At 26.9% G+C, this 25,062-nt stretch overlaps 1 long non-coding RNA gene across 1 annotated transcript; it reads right to left on the minus strand.

Moving 5' to 3' along the window:
• On the minus strand, window positions 1-23,862 carry LOC136086525 (uncharacterized). Its single transcript, XR_010641394.1, has 3 exons — window positions 23,782-23,862; window positions 7,855-8,139; window positions 1-246 (listed from the first exon to the last, which is right to left on the minus strand). It is a non-coding gene; the product is annotated as an uncharacterized LOC136086525 (long non-coding RNA).
• Window positions 23,863-25,062: the final 1,200 nt, after the last annotated feature.

The raw sequence follows: 25,062 nt of genomic DNA on the forward strand, positions 1-25,062 counted from the left end.
TAAGTGTAATAACAACTAAATGCATTTAAAACAAAAATACTGCGTTGAAATTTACAAAAAACAACAAATTAAAAAAAAATAATAATAATTCAAAAAGTAAATTTTATAAAAATAAAAAAAATCCATGTTGTCATTTTACTCTGACTTTTCTATTTCATCTTTGATTTATTGAGTGTACGTTGTTGCGAATGTAGGAGCCTGGACACCGGTTTTATAGCCCAATCCATTTTATTAAGTTGCTTAAGCCTAAAAATAATGATAAATAATCAGTCAATTATTAAGAAGCTTCTGTTTGTTCATAAATTACGCTACGCAATTTTTGACAATTTTTAACCCCTATCTCCCCCAGTGTGTAGCAATAATTTCAAACAGTTCTATCACGTCACGCTCAAGGGGGCAGAGGTTAGTGCTTATATGACAACTCGTACGGCTTTTGTTACTAAAGAGTTAAAATGTTGTTACATTATCTTAACTCTTTAGTAACAAAATCCGTACGAGTCGTCGTGATAGAACTGTTTGAAATTATTGCTACACACTGCCATGTGTAGCTATAATTTTATGTCACTTATAGTAAATTTGATGTGAATTAAAGAGTTATACTGTAACAAGAATCGTGGTAATACCGCGGTAATTTCCATTACATTAAAAAGCAACACAGGTAATACCGCATTAATATTAATAGTACACCCGAATCAGGTGAACTATTACTATTAATGCAATATTACCGGTATGCAGTGTTATGCTGTATTTTGAATATCTGTATAAGTAAATGGAATATTACGGAATGATACAGGAAGCGTGCAACAAGTTTTCAGAAACTTAGACTGTAACGATTTTTTTGTAAGTAATATGTCATTTACATGAACAGATTTTCCAACTCTTTTTTATTTCCAACATCTTTACTTCCAATAATTCTGCAAGCAACCACTATTAGAGTTGGAAGTTACTTTTAGAGAAAAGATTTATTGAGCAAGATAATGATTAACAGACAAACTAAAAGATTGCACATTATATGAACTATATGAAATACACAACTACAAACTACAGCATAGTTCTAAAGGTTTGCGGAAGACTGCATAAATATTATTACTAAATAACCTTCATTTCTACGGTCTGGCGCGAACACCTTTGTAACTAGATTGTTTAAAATATTTTTTGTAGGGATTGGGTGTAGATGAGTATGGTTTATGCAACATATTTCTCTATAATGTATGCCATGTCTGTCTATGATAATAATGCCATATATGGGCTTTATTATGTGTTTAAACATCATAGTCACACATGGCAAACATCAAGGTTGTAATTTTCCGTAATTTTTCATCTTCGGAGGTAGCTGAGCTACCCTAGAAAGATCTTTTAACTATGTCCTCATGTTCGTGTAACAATATTTATAGTTACTTTTTTGTAAGGATAAAGCTAATTGATTATATAATTTATTTTATAAATTTTAGCTATGTCATGTCTGGTTTTTTGCAAAGTATTATAACTTTAATGAACACAAAATATATGTGTGTATCCTTTCAATATTATTGAGCTGTATTCAATAACCATAGTTCCTAATTTCTGACCATAATAGATACTTTTTTTCAGACATAGTTATGAGCGAAATCATAGAGGAGGAGGAGATTGCCCCCTCCCACCCTCTTCCTCCACCATCCCTCATTAGATTTCTTTGAAAATTTTTTTTTGGTTTCAATATTAAACTCAGCATGTTTGAAAAAGAAGCAAGTAAATTAGATCTAATAAGCAGACTGTTAAAAGGTGACATGAAATTTCAATAAAATTTAGTTATATAAAGATGATATAAATTATATAACCTAAAAATTGCCCCCTTACTGAATGGTCTGGATCCGCCCATTGACAAACCAAGCATTTTCAATGTCTTGTTTTTGTTTTGAATGTCTTGATTTTTATGCTTCTATTCAGATATTTGTATTATATTACACCAAGCAAGATTTTTTGCTTATCAAGACGCTCCTTAAAATGAAATCTGATAATGTGAAACTCATATTCAAGTAAAATTTTCTTGCAAACACATTGTGGGCAAGTAAAACAAAGACTTCACAAACTTATCTATTTATTTTTTGTAGAATATATAAAGTTTTATTCCAAAACAGCATTCAGCAACTAAATCAAATCTAATATTAATCTAAATAATATTTAATTATTATTAATTAATACTAAGTAATAATAAACACATATTCTTGGACTAGATTTGTGATGTAACTAGCATTGATTAGTGACATTTTTATAATTCAGTATCTGATTACGAAGTTTTTTTTTATCGAGTAGGTATTTTCCAGAACCCTCTGCTAATTATCTTAAAGTCTTTGGAACTTCTATTTAATCCAGTGACACAGCAAGAGAGTTTCTTCGTGCTGAAAGTTTGATTAAAAATCTTTGAAGTAATTTTGTGAAATAATTTTCTGAAAAAATTTTTTGTTTTATTTTTTCCTCAATTTTTATTATAATAACAACCATTCAAGCAACCTCGATAGCTTAACTGATAGCTTTACTATTCTGTTTAAAATATTCGTTTGTCTTGCATCTTTTGGAAATTTTAGTCAGATGAGAATTTATATTTAAGCTGAATCCAGATAAGTCTACAAATACTTTTATCAGTTGGTTCAATGAGTTATTGTTCTCCAAAGATAAACATTTTTTGTCTCTATCAACACAATAAAAATCTCCTATTTTTATTGCCGACTCGTTCTGTGCTTAATATTGGCGTAATTTTTGACTTTTTTCATTTAATCAATTTGGAATATAATTTTTTTAATTTTAAATTTAAGATTAAAATTCTAACAAAATATTTTCATTTAATCAATGTGAGACGTTCAGCGGATGTCCTCTGGACGACGCATGCCCACTGGGAAATAATAGAAATGATAATTCTATTCTAGCAACCCTTTATCAACTATTAAAAGAATAAATCACAGCCCCACTGCTAAGTTTAAAAATTGCTCGGTTTGATGCTTTTTTTTCAAGGATTTTATTAATCAACATGTAAAAATTGTTTCTTAGCTAATAGATAAGTTTCTCTCATTGAAACATTCTGACAGTTAATATATGCTCTGACCCAATTTGACATCAAGTTATTGTACGAATTGTGTTTTTATATAAAGTATATGTTCAAGTTTTGACAAAAACAGGCAGCTGATCTAAAATTTGATAATTATTTGGTAATACCTTGGGGCTTGTAATGGCTCATAAATTTTATTTCAAATAAAACTTAGTTGTTTACAATTAAAAATTATCCCAATATTGTTAACATTCCTATATATTTTTATATGAATGGCAACACTCTCACTGAATCCTACACTCTTCATCTTCACGGATTAACATTCACTAAAAATATCTCATAAAAAACTTATGTAAAATCAATTTCAGAATTAGCATCTGTAAAGATACTTATTTATCATATTGCATCTTACTAAGCGTTTAACTAATCTAGCATCTGTTAAAGTTGAAGACCAAAAATAATTTAAAAAATTTTAATTTGTTTATTAAATTTCCAACCTTAAACTTTCCTTGGTAGGCCGAAAGTCTTGATAAAAAAAATTTAATGTTAAAAACATAAAGTTTTCAACATAAAAAAAATGAAAAGTAAAGTTGATCAAAAATTATCGACTTCAGCATTTTAGCTCGTTGACCCTAATGCTGACCCTAATTCAGAGGGTTGAGGCTCTCATTATCTTACCCATCATTTTCTCCTCCTCCTAATTTTATTATCTACAAGATTACATTACAACATTATATTAGTGGATTTGCAGTGGACCTATATTGGCATATAAGCGATTCATTGGAGTTTATAATTTATTATTGTAAATTTTCATATTTTATGGTAAAATAAATTGACAATATTGATATATAAATATGTATTAATATTATTGATACATATTTTGTGTTTAATATTGATACCTAAATAAGAATCGATATTAAAGTGTGTATCAATATTCAAATATTAATATATATATATATATATTTATATATATATATATATTTATATATATATATATATATATATATATATATATATATATATATATATATATTTAAACAACTTTAAAAAGTATTCTACACAATAGAGTGCTCAATGTTCTTAAAAGAACAGAGCTATTATATTAGTAGTAGAGAATCACTTAACAAAATTTTTTTCCATTTAACACTGTGTTGCATGGAAAAAATTCAATGAAACACAGTGTTAAACGGAAAAAATTTTTGTTAAGTGATTTTCTATTACTACTAATATATATATATATATATATATATATATATATATATATATATATATATATACATACATACATATATATATATATATATATATATATATATATATATATATATATATATATATATATATATATATATATATATATATATGTATGTATGTATATATATATATATATATGTATACATATATATATATATATATATATATATATATATATATATATATATATATATAAATTAGTAAAAAACACTTATCTAACTTTTATCTTGTAAAGAAGATAAAAGTTAGATAAGTGTTTTTTACTAATTCATTATTGCTCTGTTCTTCAAGAACATTGAGCACTCTATTTGTAAAATACACTAAAATAATTTACATATATATATATATATATATATATATATATATATATATATATATATATATATATATATATATATATATATATATATATATATATATATATTATTAAGGTAAAATTTTGAAAAATACTAAAATGTTCTTTATTCTTAAAACTATTTATTTCAATGCGTTTTGCAAAAAGTTAAAAATCTTTTCAATTTTTATCAAATTTACCCTTTTTTAAAAAGCAGTTTGGTTCTGGCTTCATATCAACGATCTTAGCAATGCTTTTTTTCTAATAACCTAAATTCCTAACGCAAAATGGCAATTGACTTCAAATTTTTGCTAAGAAATGCTCAAGACATTAGACTTCTCCTTTAATATTACTTTAAGATGTACGTTGAAACTACAAAAGTTGTTTTCAAAATAGACCTCTGAAGGATGGTAGTCAACATTTTTTTTAGTCTATCCTTCAGTTTAAATTGAGTAATAATAAGAGTTTAGTCAGTGCTTTTTTTGAAAACCGGTTCTTCAAGCAGATATAAGTACTCTTAAGGTATAAAAAAATGTTTTTTTAAATTAAAATTTACAAGTAATGATGGTTATACAGCATGCAACGAAAAATATTGGAAACAAATTGGCTCCTGCTGAGCAGTTAGGAATTCGTTTAGAATCGATAGACAATTCATTATCTTCTCTCATTGCATTCAAATGTAACTTTATTATTAACTGTGAATTATTTGTATCTCTAACAACCATCATTAATCTGCCCTGATTGTATAGGCTGTATCAGCATTAAGCAATTGACTTTAGAAAAAAAGGGATTAGCCCTATTCTTCAAAATATCTTGTAATGGTTGCTATTTGATCTAAAAAATTTTTCGTATTAGAGAATCTAATGCTTCAGTAAAAAGTACTTGTGAAGTAAATAAAAATTTATTTATTGCTTTTTGTGAGAATGGTCAGAGGTATTCTCCATTGAAAAATTTTTGCAGGTGCATGAACATGCTTTCACCAATGGTTCAAACAACGTTTGATGACTTGAACTGTGGTTTGCATAATCATTATGTACAAACACCTTAAGAACTATTAAAGCTAGAAAAAGAATTTATTCTAATTTGTCTGAAAGCACAAACAGTAATTTTTTGCAGGATGCAAGTCAGCGGTGACGGTACATGCCAAAAAAGGTTCCTCATTCCTAAATTTTGTTACGACATTGATTTCGAAAGGCAATTGAATTGAATTTAAAGCTTTATCAAAAAAATGCATGCAGTGTGAAAGATAGGAACATAAAAAAGGACAATGCTGATTATATTAATTTGAAAGCTTAATATATTTTTTCTATTAACCATACTGGCAATGCAGGTGCCATGGAAGTTGAAGGTTTAAAAAGAATGTTTCACCGATCAGAACAATTGCATAACTTATGTTTCACCTTATACATTGGTGATGGAGATACAAAATCTTTTGATAAGAAACCAAAACCTGATCCTTATCCAGATTACTAAATTATCAACGGAGAAGTAGGACATGTTCAAAAACGTGTTGGGGCACGTCTTCACACAATTCAAGCTAACTATAAAAGGAAACATCTTGCTGGTGGTAAAGGAATTAGAGATGGGAAAGGAAGGCTAACTGAAAAAGTGATGAACAAAATGCAGTGGATTGCCATATCATTATGATTTGCATAATCATAATGGCTAACCGGTAAAATACCAACAGTTTATACGCAATGAAAAAAGCAATTGCTGCAGTTTTACAAGTTTTTTTTTTTTTTCAAGTGAGCATGATGATCCTGAAAAACACGCCAGTATTGTTTTCGTACAACTGAAACCTGGTATAAATTTCAAAGAAAGAAAATTACTGGTAAAAACAACAAAGATAATATTAGTATTGACACAACTGTCTCTGTCATTGTTAAACCAGCATATTCTTTTAAAGATTTTGATTGCGATGAACTTTCGAAAAAATGTATGCATGGTGAAATTCAAAACGTTAACGAGTCTCTCAATAATCTGATTTGAACACAATATCCGAAACAAGTTTACATTGGAGACAGTACTTTAAAAATGTCTGTAGCTTCTGCTGTTAATGAATATAATGCTAAAATAGTGCAAAAAAATTTTACTTCCTGCGTTTATTAAATTGGGTGTAAATTGTTGTTTTCATACTGCAGAGGAAAGTCAAAAGAAAGATATTCATTGTATCAAACAATCGGACCATATTACAGAGGATTGTGTTTAAAAAAGACGTAAAAAGCTCAGAGCCATAAGAAAAGGGTACAATGATAAAGATAAACTTAAAGAAGTAGAAACATATAGTTATGATCAATATGAAATTTATGTTACCATATAATAACAATTTATTAATTTTAAAAACTTGTGTTAAAACATGTTTTGTCACATCGGCCGTTGAAATAAAGGACTGTGAAATGATCATTATAAATATTGGAACTCTGACTTTCAAGTTCTTCCATGGTTCAATACCTGTCTATATAGTTCGTACACAACTTACTTTTTTTACCACATTTTTTCTCTCCCTAAATCTCAATTTTTCAGAAGTAATAACTTTTAATAAAAAATAGATAATGAGATGAAATTTTGCAGACTTAAAGGTGAACATATTAGGAATCTTGTCTATAAAGCAGAATTTTATTTTCTTAAAAAAAAATTCTGTTTTATCATGTTTCAGTCCCGAACATCTCTTAACTTTTATATCCTAAAGTTTAAATGTCAACCTGGTAGTTTTAAAATAGTTTAAAAAAATTCTGATACATATACAAAATTCTAAATGTGTTAAAGAAACCATGTAAAATTTTTGAACAGTTCTGCCAATTTTTGTGTTAGTTATATTAGATGAAAGATTAGGCAGTTTTGGGGTAAAATAAAATTAATATCGTCATCACTAAAAAGTTTTTATTTTATACTTTTTTTTGTGTTCATTAACAGAAAAAAACCAAAGTCTATTGATAGTTTTTAATTTTTTGTTTAAAAAGTTGTCTTTACCCTTGCACCACCATAAACACACCACCATACCACCCTTTTAACGCACTGTTTGTTGTGATAAAGATAATTTTTTATTTTTAAACTTAATTAAGAGTTTAATTTTCATTTTTAATAATAATAAAAAAAGTTATAACTTTTATAAGTACTAATTTTATTTTATACATATCAGATAATATTATTACTTTTAAATGAATTTAAAAAACAAAAAATATTTCTGATTTGATAGTGATGTTAGAGTAGAAAATTTTTGAACAAAGTTTAAATAAATTATTACCTGTAAAAATATCAAAGCTTTTTTCTGAAAATTTAACAAGGTTTTTTAAAAACATTTTTGAATGTTTTGCTTTTTCGTAGAAATCTTTTATCTCACAATTAATAATGATAGTGCATTCCGAAAATCTTTCCAACAACAAGTCAAAGCACTTTCCTTCTTTTTTTTTAATGTTTCTTTTAATTTCATCTCTGCAAGTTTCCAAGTTGTATTTTTTTAAAACTATTGATTCAGTTATTGAGGAAACATACTCAATAGAGGCTAATAACTTATCGTCAAAGCATGTACCTAAAATATATATATATATATATGTATATATATATATAATATATATATTTATATATATACGTGTATATATACATATATATGTATATATATATGTGTGTATGTATATATATATATATATATATATGTATATACATGTATATATATATGTATATACATATATATACATGTACATATGTATATACATATATATACACACACACAAATATATATATATATATATATATATATATATATATATATATATATATATATGTATATATATATATATATGTATATACATATATATACATGTACATATGTATATACATATATATACACACACACAAATATATATATATATATATATATATATATATATATATATATATATATATATATATATATATATATATATATGTATATATATATATATATGTATATACATATATATACATGTACATATGTATATACATATATATACACACACACACAAATATATATATATATATATATATATATATATATATATATATATATATATAACATAATAAAAATCAACATCTTAACGTTTAAGGTAAAGCATATATACATAATTTTTAACCAATTTTTAAGTAAATCTTTAAAACAATTTACACTGATTTTGCTTTTTCTCTACTTCATTAAAGCACTACTCTAAAAACTAGACTGTACTATGTAATATTTTAGTGATTGTTGACATGTACCAATCAAAACGTACACTAGCTTATTTAGAATCATCAAGTTATATTTTTAAGGACATTTTTTGTTCATTTTTATTCTTTTTGATATGGTATGATAAATTAGAAACTTAAGAAATTAATTTTTATCCACCACTCCTAATGTGGTTTCAGTATTAAAATTTTGATTGTCCTGTTTTTATTACAGCTAGATTGTTTATTTTGAAAAAACTGGCTGCCGTAGGTGATTGTCTAAAACTAATTTGTGAAGTGAGCCAAACATGTCGCTTTGTATCATGAACATATTAAACTGTACACATTGGGCTTGAACATAATCAAGACTTTACTTTTATACCCAATTTTTTCACATAGTAGGTCTGAAAGCTGTTACTTTTTGCAGCTCAAATATTTTAAAATTAAAATGATTGAACGAGGTTTTTTGAAAAATAAGGTATTTTCCTTTTTACAAATTTCTTCGTCAAAAAATCAAAAAATTACATAAACCAAATTTAAATACCATATTTATAGACATAAATATCCATTTCAAATACAAAGAAAGAGTACAATAGTGTGACTGATAATAATATGTTTATATATGAAAAAGTATTACTTTGCACTTTTTTAGTTGATTATTTTATCAGTATAGATTTGAATACTATATACAACTTATATATGGTAGTATAAAGCGTGTACACGAAATAAATGTGAAAGTAAAAAAACAACTGAAAAAAATTACTCCTAAATTTTTATTTCGAGCCAAGTAATAATTTGAATACAATGGTATTCAAACATTAAAAAAAAATTAATTATGCCTGTGGGAATCTAATAAAATTTCGAGCTTTTGCTTTAGTGGTACTCATAAGCTTAGGCACAGAATAAGAATCAAAACTATTTGATGCTTTTTTAATTGATATTATAATATCTTTAATGTTTCTGCAAAGTTTTTTTCATTTTTCTTATAAAAATAGCCCAGTACTTTTCAATTATTCTCAATTCTGGGCAGTTTTTTTTTTTTTTTTTTTGTTATTTACCTCCTCAAGGCCGAGAAGGCGACTACAGATGAGGAGGCTACTTAATAGTGGTTATAACCCTCTCTCAACTCTATAACTCCAAAACACGAACCTTGAGGAACTAGGCCACTGCGCGGAGAAACAAGCTGAGCGCGGTACTACCAGCGACGTGGTGGGGATCGAACTCGGAACCTCTCGCTTATAAAGCGAGCGCTTTACCACTACACCACTACCGCATTACTCTTCACGCACTACCACATACAGTTTGGAAGATTTTCTGTTTTAGGCACAAATTTCACATTATTCTTTTTATACCATTCCATAGCTAGTTTACATTAATGAATTGAAGCTAAATCAGGCCAGAAAACAGGTCTGTTATTGTGTGATTTAATGAGAGGTAAAAGGCATTTTTTGTAAACATTCTTTAACATATATTTGAACAGAAAGTGTGACTGAGAAATATAAGATGCTGATTCTTTCACATTTATTTCGTGTACACGCTTTATTGGTAATATTTATTTTGGTAACACTATTGTTATGATATCCCTTGAAAATAATTGAAAATTTTAATTCATAATACTGTCTATACCAGCATTAATATAAAGCTATGTAACCTTAGAAACGTTTGTAAGGTTTCATTGCTTTATATTAATCAATTATAAAACTATTTTTTATTAAAATTTTTCTTGGTTTAAACCAAGAAAACTTTAATAATCATTTTTAAAATTATTTTTTTTGTTTAATAGAAAACAGAAAAAATATATTTATTTAACGAAATAAAACAAAAGAGCACAATGACTTAATAAAACGAGTTTGCCTTTTATGTCATACTAAAGAAAAGAACAGTAATACACAATTTAGGCTTATCAAGCCAAGGAAATATGATAAAAAGAGTACAGATTATAAAAATATCAAAAAATTTATTGCTGGAAAGATTATAATTTGGGAAATAGCTGCCAAAAAATCTGCCAATACAAAAGAAAAAATCATTTTAAAAGTTAAAAAAGTTATGTATTTAGTTTCAGATAAATATTACATCATAATAACCTTGTAACAAAGCATATAAAACTCAGTAAATTAGTTATAAAGTTTCATCTTTAGATTTGATCACTAGAGTTATGAAAGGAGCCAGATGCAAATGCTTTATATGTAAAAAATGTCGCGAAACTATTAACAGTAAAGAAAAAAAAACTCTCTTAGTGGCATGTTCCTCACAATTTAATAGAAGTAGAAAAAATTTTGAAAAGAAACCACCAGAAAATCAGGCCAACCTGTATATACTGCTTTAAAGAAACTGGAAAAGGAATGCGTCATCCTTGCATTAAAATATACAGACAGAAAAATTTATCAAAGTTATTACAGGCTGCTTCACCTAAAACTAAAGGTATAATAATTTTACACTTTTTTAATTTAATTTTACGCTATTTATAAAATGAATTTATAATTTATTTTATTTGACAGTTGAAATATTTTTTTATATATTGTAAAGTACTTTTTTCAGAAAGAGTTGTGTCATTTACTCTAAAACATAAGGGTGGCAGTTACATATCCAGGACTTTTTGGTGTTTGAGATGGTTAACTTCCAGACATGGAGTAAACATTTGCATGTTTCTACTCATGTCTTATAATGATGCTTTGCAAAAAATTGCAATGATTGGAGGTTGGGAGCAAAAAAGCCCTTTAACTTTAAATTCATCAAAAATTTGATGAATTTGTAAACCCCCCCCCCCTCAATTTTAGGGGTTTACACAATTTATATAGTCATAATTTTGAACGCTGAGAGGTAGTACTATGAAACTTAAAATGTTAAGTGATAAAAATATAAGTCTAGTTAATAATAGTAAAAAAATACTTTATCAACTTGTTGCCTCTCTCTTTTGGGTTAAGGGGAGAAAGGGGGGGGGGGGGAAGGAGATTCTCAGCCTCCTCCAATCATCGTAATTTTTTGGCAAAGCCTCATTATTTGACATAAGTATAAATATAAAAATGTTTGGAGTTTGATCCATGTCTGGAAGTAAGCTCAAATACCAAAAAATTCTGGATCCGTCACTGATGGCTTACTTATGGACCAAATAAATTGGCAACTTATGGACCAAATAAATATTTAGTCTACTTTACCAATATAGAAATCAATAAACCACACTTTAGTTTAGAGAAGTTAAAAATGCTGCAAAATAAGCTTTATGTTAGGTAAGAATTTAGTATACAGTTTTTATTTTATGATTATAAACCTATAAAATTTATTAAAATTTATATCAATTAAAATTAATCAAAAATAATTTTAGCAACAAAAAGATGTTAGAAGTTACTAAGTTTCTAAGGTACAAGTCTGGTTATAGAAATTCTGTTGCAAAGAACTACAGAACAGCAAAAGTTACAGAAAACTCATTGCTAACTCCCTATTTCAATTCTGAACTTTTAAATATTTTCTTTTAAACTTTTAAAAGATAAAGTGGGAAATTCCCATGAGGTATTCAAATGTTTTATGAAAAACTTAAATTATAAATATAAATTATATGTAAATTTTAGGTAAACTTTATGGTTAGATTGTTTATTTTAATTTAACTAAACAAGGATTTCTTTAGGAAAGGGTAATTTGCAATGCTGTAAAGAAGTTGATATCTATGGTAATGAACTATAGGAAACTATTAACGAATGAGATTGATATTAAAGTGGAAATAGATGGTGGACAGAGTTTTTTAAAGTGTACTGTCTCTATAAAGTACAAGCCTAAGGAAAGAGATCAGAAAATTCCTTAAAATATAACAAGATATTTGGAAGGCTTTAAAAAAAGGAATTTAAAAATTCCAGTGTTTTTAAAACCTTTATAAGTATATTAAATTAGAATTTATTCCTCCTCTTCTTACTGGAGATCCTGAGAAAAAAATCATAAAGATTAGAAACATTTTCGGATTACATATTCTACTTGGTATTGTAATTTATAATTAAATAAAATTATATCCGAAATTGAAAAAAAACTGTATGAGAACAAAGAAGAAGGTCATAACTTTGTGTAGACTCATTTAAAGTCCATCAACCATGGTAGAGTATTGTGCCAAGGACAACACGACTTGAAGGCAATGCTTCAAATAAACCTTTTTTAAAAGTTAATATTTTAAATCGTTTTTTTGTACAAATGGCCTTGATATTCAACGTGCTAAATATATCAAAGTTCTAATAAGGCAGTGTAACAGTTAAAGTTCATATTTTTGAGCAACATGTTGCATAGCTTATTGAGCAAATAGGGGGTTTAATTGGTGAGTATTATTTTAATAGAAGCGTTAGATAAAGTTTAAAACCGTGTTACAAAAACTATTCCTGAGATTAGGCATTGCACCGCCGAGCAGCAAAGAGTCATGTTAGGTCTTCCGACACTTGAAGAAAGAAGAATAAGAGGTGATTTAATTCTGATGTTCAAGTCTATGTGTGGATTTAAGGAAATAAACTTTCATGTATTATTCAATTGTCCTTCGTCGTCAAAGTATATTAGTTCATAATCAAAGACTTGCATAGCAAAGAGTACTCAATTACATGCCAAGAGAGAAATTCTTTACGAACCGTGACGCGACTTCCGTCAACATTTTCAAAAATCGACTAGATGAACATTTAACTTAGTTAAAAGAGAATTTTTAAACAATAACTGGAAATAAACTCTCTCCACATATGTTTATCTTATATGTTGTCTTCTCCACATTATACTACTTAAATGTTTATACCAGAATCGGCAACCCGCTGCTCGCAAGCAGATTGCCGACCCTGGTATAAACATTTGATGCTAAAACTTCAATGTTATAATGCGACTCTCCCGCTCCATGTACAAATATTATTATAATATTAAAAACAATATGTTAGTAGCTCTTTATAAACTGAAAATTTTTTATAAATTATAAACTTTGGGTCTTCTGTCTTAAAAGATCGATATTTCATAACTTTTAGATTATTTATATATATACATTCATATATATATATATATATATATATATATATATATATATATATATATATATATATATATATATATATATATATATATATATATATATATATATATATATATATATATACATATATATATATTATTTAAGTTTGCAATTAATAATCGTAATATAACAACATAAAAATATAAACTTGTTTTGTAAAAGAAGATTTTGAAGATCTTACAAAAAATTTCAATAGTTACGATTTCTTTATCATAGTAAGAATTTCGGAAAACATCGAGGAAAATTCTCCTCCATCAAAGTTTTAATGTTTCTCTTTGTTCTTTTAAATTCCGTAACTGGAACAATTTTTTTATTATTAACATAATATCGACTTGCAGTTCTTCGATAAGTTGAGTGAATTTAATTTTTTTTCTCTTCTATCATGCACTAAAAGAATTTTAATAGTGTTGCATGTTACTCCTATTCACTTTTTGTTCAGAGCAAGCCTTTGTAATTTTAAATGGCTATATGTATTTAAAAAATGTTTATAAGTTAAAAGTTGAACCACGTTTTTTTTTCTAAACATTTCACTTTTAAGCACTTTTTCTTGAAGTTTTAAACTACTGCTATTACTACTATCTAAATATGTTTAATTTTTTCATATTTTTTGAATTTAACATAAGAAAGGGGGAGGGGTTAATTAATGAGGTAATTGACGTAATTTTATAGGATGATCTCTGAAAGTTCAACTTGTTGACAAGGGGGAGGGGGTAAAGAGGAGGTAAAAATTGGCAAAAAATTGTTGACGCAATTAATGGACAGCCCCTTAGATAATATAGATATTTCTGTAAATATATACTTTCAATTTAATGTTAAATTTAAACAAAGTTTTAAAACTTTCAAAAAAACTTTAAATTAAATTATATTATATAAAAAAATATTTAGGATATCTTGGGTATTGAACTAAATAGGCTTTGGAAGCATTACACCAGGACTTCAGGCAATTTTGGGCCCAAAGAAAAACTGAACAGTATCATCCCATTTACTTAAAAACATTTAAAAACGCTGTTGCAGCATATAATATTGCTTACTTTTAAAACATATAGTAGAGTTGTTCGTTTAAATTATTTCATAAATACTCAAATCATTTTGTGTAGTAGATACCAAAGCTTTGTAAAAAGCATAAATTTAATAAAAAAGAAAAGGAGATTTAATTTAAAATAGTTTTATAACTTTGTAGATTTTAGTTAATACACACAGTGTTGCTATACATCATTGCTATATATCAACAATTATTATTGTTCAGTAATAAAATATTTTTAATTTATTTTTTCACCTTTTGCAATCTTTTATTTTTAATCAATATATAAACAATTTTATTATGGACTATGCTTTTATCCTAAATCAATGTTTTTTTAATGGACTTTAAAATGTTCCTTTACATCTAAACATTTATGAAGTAGTAAAGAAAACTTAAGCAGCAATTTGTGAAATTTTTTGCTTTTTTTACGAAGAAATTCATAAAAAGGAAAACACACATTTTTTTTCAAAAACCCACGTTTTATCGTTTTAATTTTAACAGATTTGAGCTGAGAAAAATAACAGCTTCAGACCTACTATGTGAAAAAATTGGGTTGAAAAGTAAGGTCTTTTTAAAAAAGATCACGTTCAAGCCTAAGGTGTGTAAGTCGCGGCAACTAAACCATAATTGTTTTTATTTATGATTTTTATGGAAAATGTTTACATTACACAAAGTCTTGATTGATATTAAAAATTATTGAAAACTAAATTTATTTTTAATTCCAAAACTAAAATAGTGTTGAAAAAAAAAATTTTTTACTTGATAAAAAATTGATCTAAATACTAACAATTAAAAATCATTATTTCAGTAATACACAATATTAGTCTGCAAAATTATTATTTTAAACATTTTTTGATTTTTTCTTCTTAACTACCATTTTTTTGAGTTTTAAATTATGTGAACACCTAATAGAATGCCATCAGAATCAGGAACATCTTAATTGGATACACTTAATGCCAGTCTATCATATGTAACATAGATGTTTTTCTGCTCACAATTTTTTTTTGCTTGTTAAGTGTCTTAGCGCAACATTAATCTGCCTTTCAACTTATTTGTAATTTACTTTTTAATAATATTTTCTTGTTTCTGTTTGTTTACATACCATTTGCAAAGATTTGATAGAAAGATATTAAATGAGAATCTAGCTGCTTTTACTCTGTCTACAAGAAACATAATTAAATACAGAGACATGCATCTGAATCATATTAAGAAACCGAACACTCAGATGCAATATGTTCTCTTTCTGAAGTGACCTCAGCTTCTCTGTATCAGGTACATTTTTTTATGAACTCAGTCTTTTCTTCTCTTTCTCCTTTTGTCTTTTGATCTGATTTATTTTTGCTTTCTTTCAATTTAAATAAAATAATAAGATTAAAACAACAGCATAATTAATAGATACGTAATTTGTATACACAAAAATATTGGAAACTTTTTTGACGTAATCCTTGTTTTCCCCTGAAATCGTCACCTTTTTTTTCTCATCTCTAATCCAACAGAAATTATAAGTCTTCTTGTTTTCATGATCTCTATCCGGGCTATCCTCAGCTTGAAATCTAATCTGAATATGTCAATAGTTAAAACTCTTTTAAAAATGAATACAGATAGCTTGATTATTTTTTTTATTCTTTAACAGAACTTTTGAAAGTCTAAACAAATTTATATATTTTTTCTGCATCTTCCGAAGCTTCTTTCTAATCCAGCTTTTCTTTCAAACTCTCTGAACTTCTTTTACCACACAATTGTTTCCGCTCTCCTAGACACAATTAATGTCAAGCAAAGATGCTCAAATTCACCGTTTTCCTCAGGACAACCCATATATTCCTTACAGGACTTGAATTTGTAATTTTTTGTCAGACTGCAGATATTAGTAATACCTGATTAAAAAAAGTCGTTTTATAAGTGATTAAATTTAATTTTATGTTAAATAAATTATAACGAGAAAAAATTTATAAGTTTTTAGGAGTAATACTACAAAGCATTACAACCTTTCAGCTGTTTCCAATGGCAGAAAGCTTTCAATATGGTAGACAATTAATGGGGTATTTCAGAAGTATTGGTAAAATAAATATAACGTTTTTTTTAACCTTGCCCATTTTAGTAATGTTTTGATTTGATTATTTACTTTGTTTATTTTAGAAAAACTTAAAAGAATAATAGTCGTCATTCTTAGTACGTCATTCTTAGTATTTCAATTTGCTTATCTTATTAAACAATAAATGAAGCCCTAAGACTTTTTCGCTTTGATGCGTTATCTAACTCGCATTCTGCTACGAAGTTATTTAAATATTGGCTCAGAGTATTTGAGTATTATCTTGAACTTCCTCAAGACCTTAACAAGCTAAGTTTTGATAAATTTTGTGGTTCCTGATGTTAATGAAACAAAATGTGAATGTCCAAAAAATGAATCAGCTATACAAGTTTTGCAATCTTTTTACATTAGACCCTCAAATGAAGTTTAAGATGCACGACATCTTTTTGAAAATAAACGAAATCATAGTAAGAGAAGATTACCTTATAGAGAAAAGAAAACTATACATTAAGATTTTGCAGCAGCTGCTGGTTTGAGTTCTGACTCAGAAGCAAGAAGTCCAATGTTCGACGCCGGCTCTAGCCAAAAAGCTGCATTGGTAAGCAAGGAGGCGTGAACTTCAAGGTCAAAAACAACCGAGTTAATATTTTTATATAAGCCAAGTTTTCTCATTTAAAAATTTTTATTTTCATAACTTTTTCTTAAGATGAATTTTTTTTTAAACTTTTACAAATATAACATTACAAAATAACTTTTAACACATTTCCATAAAAAATTACTGTCATAGAACATATTTTACAACTTGATAAAATGACTTTGTTAAATTTTGCTATACAAATGAAAAAATTGTTTTTTAACATTTATTTAACGAGTCAGAGTTCGTTTTCCTACTTTATAAACGCAGAAATTATGGTTTTACTATACCATAACCATGCCATTATTAGTTAAAGACTTGGAACTTTGAAATGGTTTATGATTTTAAAAACTCCGATTTTTTTTTACTGTAAGAAAAACAACTTTTTAATATTGGCTTTTATTGGGTAATAGCTGAAAAAGTTTTTAAAAATATGAAATTGAAATTGAAAGCATTTCGTGTCTTTCTATGGCAACAAAAATTCATCGATAGATAGATTCAGAAAAATATTTAACTTAGTTAAAAACTTTTTTTTTTGCAAATAACTGTTACCATAGTAAGCAAGACGACATGGATTATTTGCAGTAAGTTTTGAAGCAACCGCCCACCACACTTAAGGGTTAAACTTCATAAAATCTGTTAGTAACTACTAACTTTAAAAAAGATTATCATATTAATAAGTTATATTTTAAAATTACACCTGAATAGATCTTGCATAGCAGAATATAATGTCAAGGTTTCGAATCCACGGATGCATTGGTGAAAAGCCATAGTGAAAGTTATGCTTTATATCTTTTTTTGCAACAATGTTATCAGCATCAGTTTGTGTTTAATGCTTTACAACCTTTATTTTGATTGAGATTTTTGTTAAATAGAAATTTAATTAAAATGCCAATAAAAACATGAGATACTGCTGTGCAAACATTTTCATAAATCATGATGATGTAAATTAAATGTTCAATAAAATTCTGTCAATATTCAGCTATTTCAGTAATAAGAAGTTCATTCATTTCATTTTTTTATTCTTCTGAAACAATAATTTCTTTTGCGTCCTTTTTAAATTAAAATCTAATTAGACAACAAAATATTGAGGATGGTGGTGTTTTATTGCACAGTAAAAAATTTTCACACTATCAAAAATAAATTTTAATTAATTAATTATTAGAAATTTTAATAGAATTAATTGACAGTAGAAATAAGTATGTACTAAAAACTCTTTATTTAAGTCATGTGAAGAAGACCCATTTATAGGTCATCACTCATAGTATTTCTATATACACTGTGTCCATTTTGTATACACTGTGCCACGCTGTGCAATCGAAACCAGCTTTATAATGATTACACTGTATTAAAATAAACTGTCATATTTCTAAAGAATACATAGTCTTTTGGTTGTAAGACCAGTTGAATATATTCACACATATTTAATTTGAAAACAGTACTCCTAAGTACATCTGGCTAAATTATATGGTGGAAAGAGACTAGAAGAAAGTTCTAGTGCAATGTTTCTGTAGAATTGGTAAGATGCTCTTGTCATGTAAGTATTCATAAATAAAGCTAACATTCTGTTAGGAATTAGTTGAAAATAATATCTTTGAAATGAAAACTTTATCCAACAACCTTTTTTGCATACAAGTTTTGGTAGATCTTGTATCTCTTATCAAAGAACTTTTTTATGGAACAAAATAATTTTGAAATATTTTGATTTTACTCAAGAGTGGAACTACAACAGATTCAAAAAAAAATTTAAACAAATAATTTAACCTATCGATAACATACTCTCATATTTTTAATTTTTATAAAGTAAAACTTTTAAAATTAAATTCTTAATATTTACATATATGAATGTTATATATCTTTAACGTTTATTTATTTTTACTTACGACGAGAATATATATATATTTAACACAATAAATGCAACGATGTAGCTGAAAGACAAAGCGGTTCTCGACGACATGACCTCAAGATCTTCAATGAGATTCCACGTTCTTCCTCTTACAAACTTTATTAATCTTGTAATCATTCTATTATATTATTGAAATTATTATAATTGTAAAACGACTTACGGCAATTATTGTAAAACTTTTACAGAGAGAACAGAAAAAAAAAATAAAATAAACAAAAAAATAAAAAAGTTGATGTGTCATTGGCTTCTGATCAATAACGCTCTTTTCTGCTTGCTTTATAAATGTTTTCTTTAAACCGAGACTTAAACGTTTAAACGGCAGGAGGGAGGTTCTAATGATAATATATATATATATATATATATATATATATATATATATATATATATATATATATATATATATATATATATATACATGGCCCTCTATAAGTAACAGGCCGTGACACGCAAAATTGAGAAAATAATGTGGGGGCCGATATTTCAAAAAATAAATATGACGAATATAATTTGTTTTCAAAAAAACTTTTATTTAATGTCTCTTGTTATGTAATACAATAGATAGAGTGAAGATTTATATAAATTTATAAAAACAATTTATAGATCTTTTTCAAAATTTTCATAAAAAATTATATTGCTTTAATTCATAAAATTGCCAAAACAATGAAATAAAAACAAGTTTAAAATCAGGTAAAAAAGAGAACTAAATAGCATACTATGGTTTTTATTTTGTAAAATACTACAGTAAAAATACTGGGAAACTGCATCTTTAAATAAGAATAGATTATAATGCCTTATGTAAATAAGGAATACTTTTAAAATTATAAAACAGAAATTTTAAAGAATCAATTAAATAACAACAAATAAATAACAATAAAAATGTCAATGACTGTTAACCTAACATGACAACTTTAAAATTTTAAGAGATGTTTCTTTGTTTGATTTTGGTGTTGAAAGTTTGCAATAGTTTTTAATAAAAATATTTGACAGTATATTACCATGATGTCGCTTCATATCAAAAGAGTAATGCTCTGATGTTAGCATGAAAATATTGCACAGGGATGTTCAACAAACTTTGTCCTTAATAGAGATAAAGAGTACAAATGAGAAGAAAACCCATTGGACAGTATTATCAAAAGGAATTTTTAACCCACCTCTATCGATTGATTTAAGATATTGAACAAACTTTTCAAAATAAAACATTGTTTTAGTCAAACGTTCCTCTTCGTTAGGCAAATCATCATTTCGAGACACATATCCAGCAATGTAAACAAGAGATATCTTTGATTGAACAGTTATACTTTTTTTAAGTGTTGGTAAGTTGTCAAATACCTCAGCTGAAGACTCATCAAGAAAAAATCCACAAAATTGACAAGAATTTCCTGCATAAGAAGCTGACTCGTTAATGTTATATGTCAACAAAAGTGAAGCTTTAGAAATATTGAACTTTTCAATTATTTGTTGAACACTTAAAAAATAATTGCCACCAGATCCTTGTCTTAACTTGCTGAATTCTTTTTCAAGTGGGTCTGTTTTAAATTTTCCTAGCAGAACATATTTGTCTGTTTCTTCTAATAATGTTTTTGTCAGCTCAACAATTCCTTTACAAGTATGATTTATGGAATGTCCTGTATCATGGGTTAACTGTTTTATGCGTTTTCCAGAATTACTTGTCATGCGTAATGCCATTTCTCTAAAATCAAAAAAAAACTTTAATCTATCATCATTCGGATCTCTGATGACAGCTTGTCGATTATCATTAAATCTACCATCCACATCAACACTTTTTACATCTAACATTTTCCACCAAGTGACTACAAGTTTAATAAAATCAGCAGTTTGGCTTATGTTTGAGATATTGGTGCTTTCGGGGTGATTAAGTAGAGCGTTGTATGTTTTGTCAGAGAACACCTTTAGACAAGTAGAAACAGATTGTTTTTAATTAGACAATTTGATTCAGCTTCATAAAGTTTTTTTAAATGCTTTCAACAAGCTTTTTTCTCAACACCATTTTCATAAAAAACAAGTTCTCCAGTTTTTTTTGTGAGCCAGTTGTTTCGGATGTTTTTGATCAAGTGGATAAAATCAAACAACAAAAAAGTTCCATTGGTGGTTAACCAAGTTCTTTCAGGAAATGTGTCAAACCTTTTAAAAAACGCTTGATTAATTCAATTTCCGTCACATATAATAGCTTTTGCTTCGCCATTTGAATCTTTTACTGCTTCTACAGTCGACTGAATTTGATCATATAGAAATTGAGAATTTAATTTGCTTACAGGTAACATTTATACTAAAAATTTAGGTCCACCAAACATACAAGTTATCATGACACCTAAAACAGTTTTTGCAAGAAAATCTGGGTCATCTAATGCTTTTCCAAAAACAGCACCTCCGTGGTATAATAGCATTTTTTTAACATAAACCTCGTCGTGAAGAATAATACAAGTTCCTTGACTATCACTTAAATTATCAAAAGCTTGTTTTAAAAATAAATTATCATCAGACTTTGATACTCTTGAGGTAATGCGCGTTAATGTTCGAATAGAAGGTAGTTTAAAATCATCACGTAGTTTTTTATAAAGTGTACATGAGGTGGCAAAATACTCAAATGTTCTGATGATTATACTAAGATTGTACTTACTTGTGTTCATTGAATTAACTTGCTCATTCATAACTATATCTTTATTATTTGGTGTCAAAAGGTTTAGATATCGTAATACTTCTTCAAATTTAGACCACGCATTAACAACATTAGATACAGTATGGACTTCTTTTTTCACACTATTGAAATAGGCTTCAAATTTTAAAGAACTATCAAATATAATGAGAAATTTTAGTGTTGCATAATTAAAGTGTGTAGATTATACATAAAGTTTGCTATCTGAAATAAAGGCTATAATTTCTACAGAAAAATTACGTTTTTTTTATTAAGCAATGTATCACAAAAAATGTCAAAATCAAAATTATCTTTTGCTAAAAATAAATCAATTTCGTTAAAATTATTTCGGCTTGAGGATGATGGCATCATTGATGCACTAAACGCGCATCATTGATGCACATTTAGTTGATCTTATAGAGGGTATAGATGTTGGTATTTGACTGAGAGGGACATTAGGCCAAATTGATGGTGGGTTCTTTGGTCGTTCTCTTCCTTTTACTTTAATTTTTTCAAAGTTTATGGGCCAATTCAGTTCACAGACTACAGTATTGCTTGACACTTTTAAGTTTGCATTAGAGCATTATAGAGCGCCATGATATATATATATATATATATATATATATATATATATATATATATATATATATATATATATATATATATATATATATATATATATATATATATATATATATATATATATATATATATATTCTGACTTTTTATTTAATTCTGAGATTTTTTTGTTGATAACAAGTAAAAATTAATAAACGGAGGTGATGTGGTGGTTTTTTATAAGCTTGGGGTGGGTGGGAATAACTTCCAAAAATTAATGTCCCCTCCCTTTAATTAAGAACCTAAGAGCATGCCAGTCGATTACGCATCGTGTCTTGTAATCAAAGTGTTTTAATTCACAGGGTATTTTTGATACGCGATGTCAAAAATTTTCAATTGCATTGATATACTTTTTTAATGTAGGGGTACCAGGTGGTGATAGCATGTTTAAAAAAGGGTTGGACATAAGTTGTGTAAAGATTTTTTCAGACTTTCATTTATCTTTAAATTGTTACCTTAATTCTACAAATAATTGACAAAGAAGAAAAATAATAAAATATAAAAATAAAATAAAAAAATATTTTTATCTCATGTGGTTTTAGATTTGTGTAGTTTTGGTGGAGTTCCATAATACTATTTTCTTTGTTCAATATTAGGGAAAAATTGGGACAATATTTTACAACCAGATGTCTTTCATGGTGTAACACTGCTTTGCAAATTAGAACAAGTGCTGAATTAACGAATATGCCAGATTAGGCCATGACCAGGAAACCCGATGATCAGAGGTTTCCAAACCCAGCTCGTAGCGTTACCAGGTCTACAGTAAATTGTGATTATGACTTTAATTTAAAATTTCAATTTTATTGGTAAAGAACTTTTCATGCAGTTTTTCACAATTTTTAAAATTTAAGAAAAAGTTTTAATAATTTTTATTTTATATTTAATGTAGCTAATTTATTAACTATAAAGTTGTATTTATAAAACTTTTTAATGGTGTTAATGATTTATATTTATAATATATATATTTAAATAAATAGTTTTTTAAATATAGTTATTGAATGATTAAAAAATCAGATTTATAAAAATGTTTTGCTTTACATTGCTAAAATACAAATGAAAATTAGTTGATTAAACTTTTCAAAAGAACAACAACAACAATAACAACAACAAAAAATACCATTAAACATTGTTTCAATATCAGGTTTAGATAGATCAAACTTTGGAAATGAAGTTACGTTAAACAAACAACGACAGCTGCCTGAAAAAAATAACAACAACAGTCTGAAAATAACAAGGATAAATGTCTGAAAAAAATAATGTAATAAAAATTAGAACACAATTTAAAAAAATAATTGAAGAAAAAATAAAAAATTAAAAATTTACTTGCGAAATTCAAATCGTTACAACCTTCTGAGGAATTTGTTAGATTTAAGGAAACTGTTTTTGGAATTACGGTTCCTAATGTTGAATGAGAATGCTGGGTAACTTTTGATGTTACATCAGATGTCGATGCTGCTGAAGATTTTATTACATTAGAATTAGTAATGACATTCCGTTTAGGTGATTTTCCTTTGGGTTTGGTAGTAACAGCATTAGTAACAGAAGTTGATTTAAATGGTAGGGTAGTACTGTTATTTAATTCTTTTACTCTTGTACCTAAAGACTCAACTGCATACGTTGTAGTCTCTGTAAACTTTTTTGACTCACTTGTCATTGAAACTGTTTCGTGTGTTTGGGTAATACTATTTGTTAAAGTTGTTTTAAATGAGTTTGGTGATGTTTTAACAGTTTTTTTTGTTGCTGTGGGTACATATGGTTTAGAAATTTTGGTTGTATAATTATTTTCAAATGATAAAGTGGAATATGTGTTTATTGTTGAATTAAATATGCATTTTGGAAATATATTTAATAAAATACTTGTTTTTAGTAATTGATCAAAACTGCTTGATTTTATAATGCTATTTGAATTGTTTGTTATAACAAGTAAGCAGTTCATGTTAATATTTCTTCCTATAGAAACAGCATAAATTGCTATATTAGAATCTCTTGCTTTTTTTGCTGCAACTGCAAGATCATTAGGACCATTTGCACGAATGGGAGAATTTCCAATGTTAGCGTTGCCATCTGTTAGTATGATCATCATTTTCATGACATTTGGTCGACTTCCGCAACCTCTTTTTGTTAGTAAATCTTGTCCTTTCATAATACCGTCTTCAATATTTGTATTTCTACCTATTTGCTTAAGCTTCAAAACTGCTTCACTGAATGATTTTTCATCATGATACTGATCACAGTAAATTGATTCAACTGCCTTGTCTGAGAATAGTGCAACAGATGCTTTGTTTCCATAGGGACTAATAGTGTATTTATTTACAAGAGCATTAATAAATATTTTCTCTTCATTAAAAAATTTCGGACTAATCGAATCAGATGAATCCAAAACAAATGATAATTCAAG

The sequence above is a fragment of the Hydra vulgaris genome, chromosome 10 (assembly GCF_038396675.1).
Source record: "Hydra vulgaris chromosome 10, alternate assembly HydraT2T_AEP".
Lineage (NCBI taxonomy): Eukaryota > Metazoa > Cnidaria > Hydrozoa > Anthoathecata > Hydridae > Hydra > Hydra vulgaris.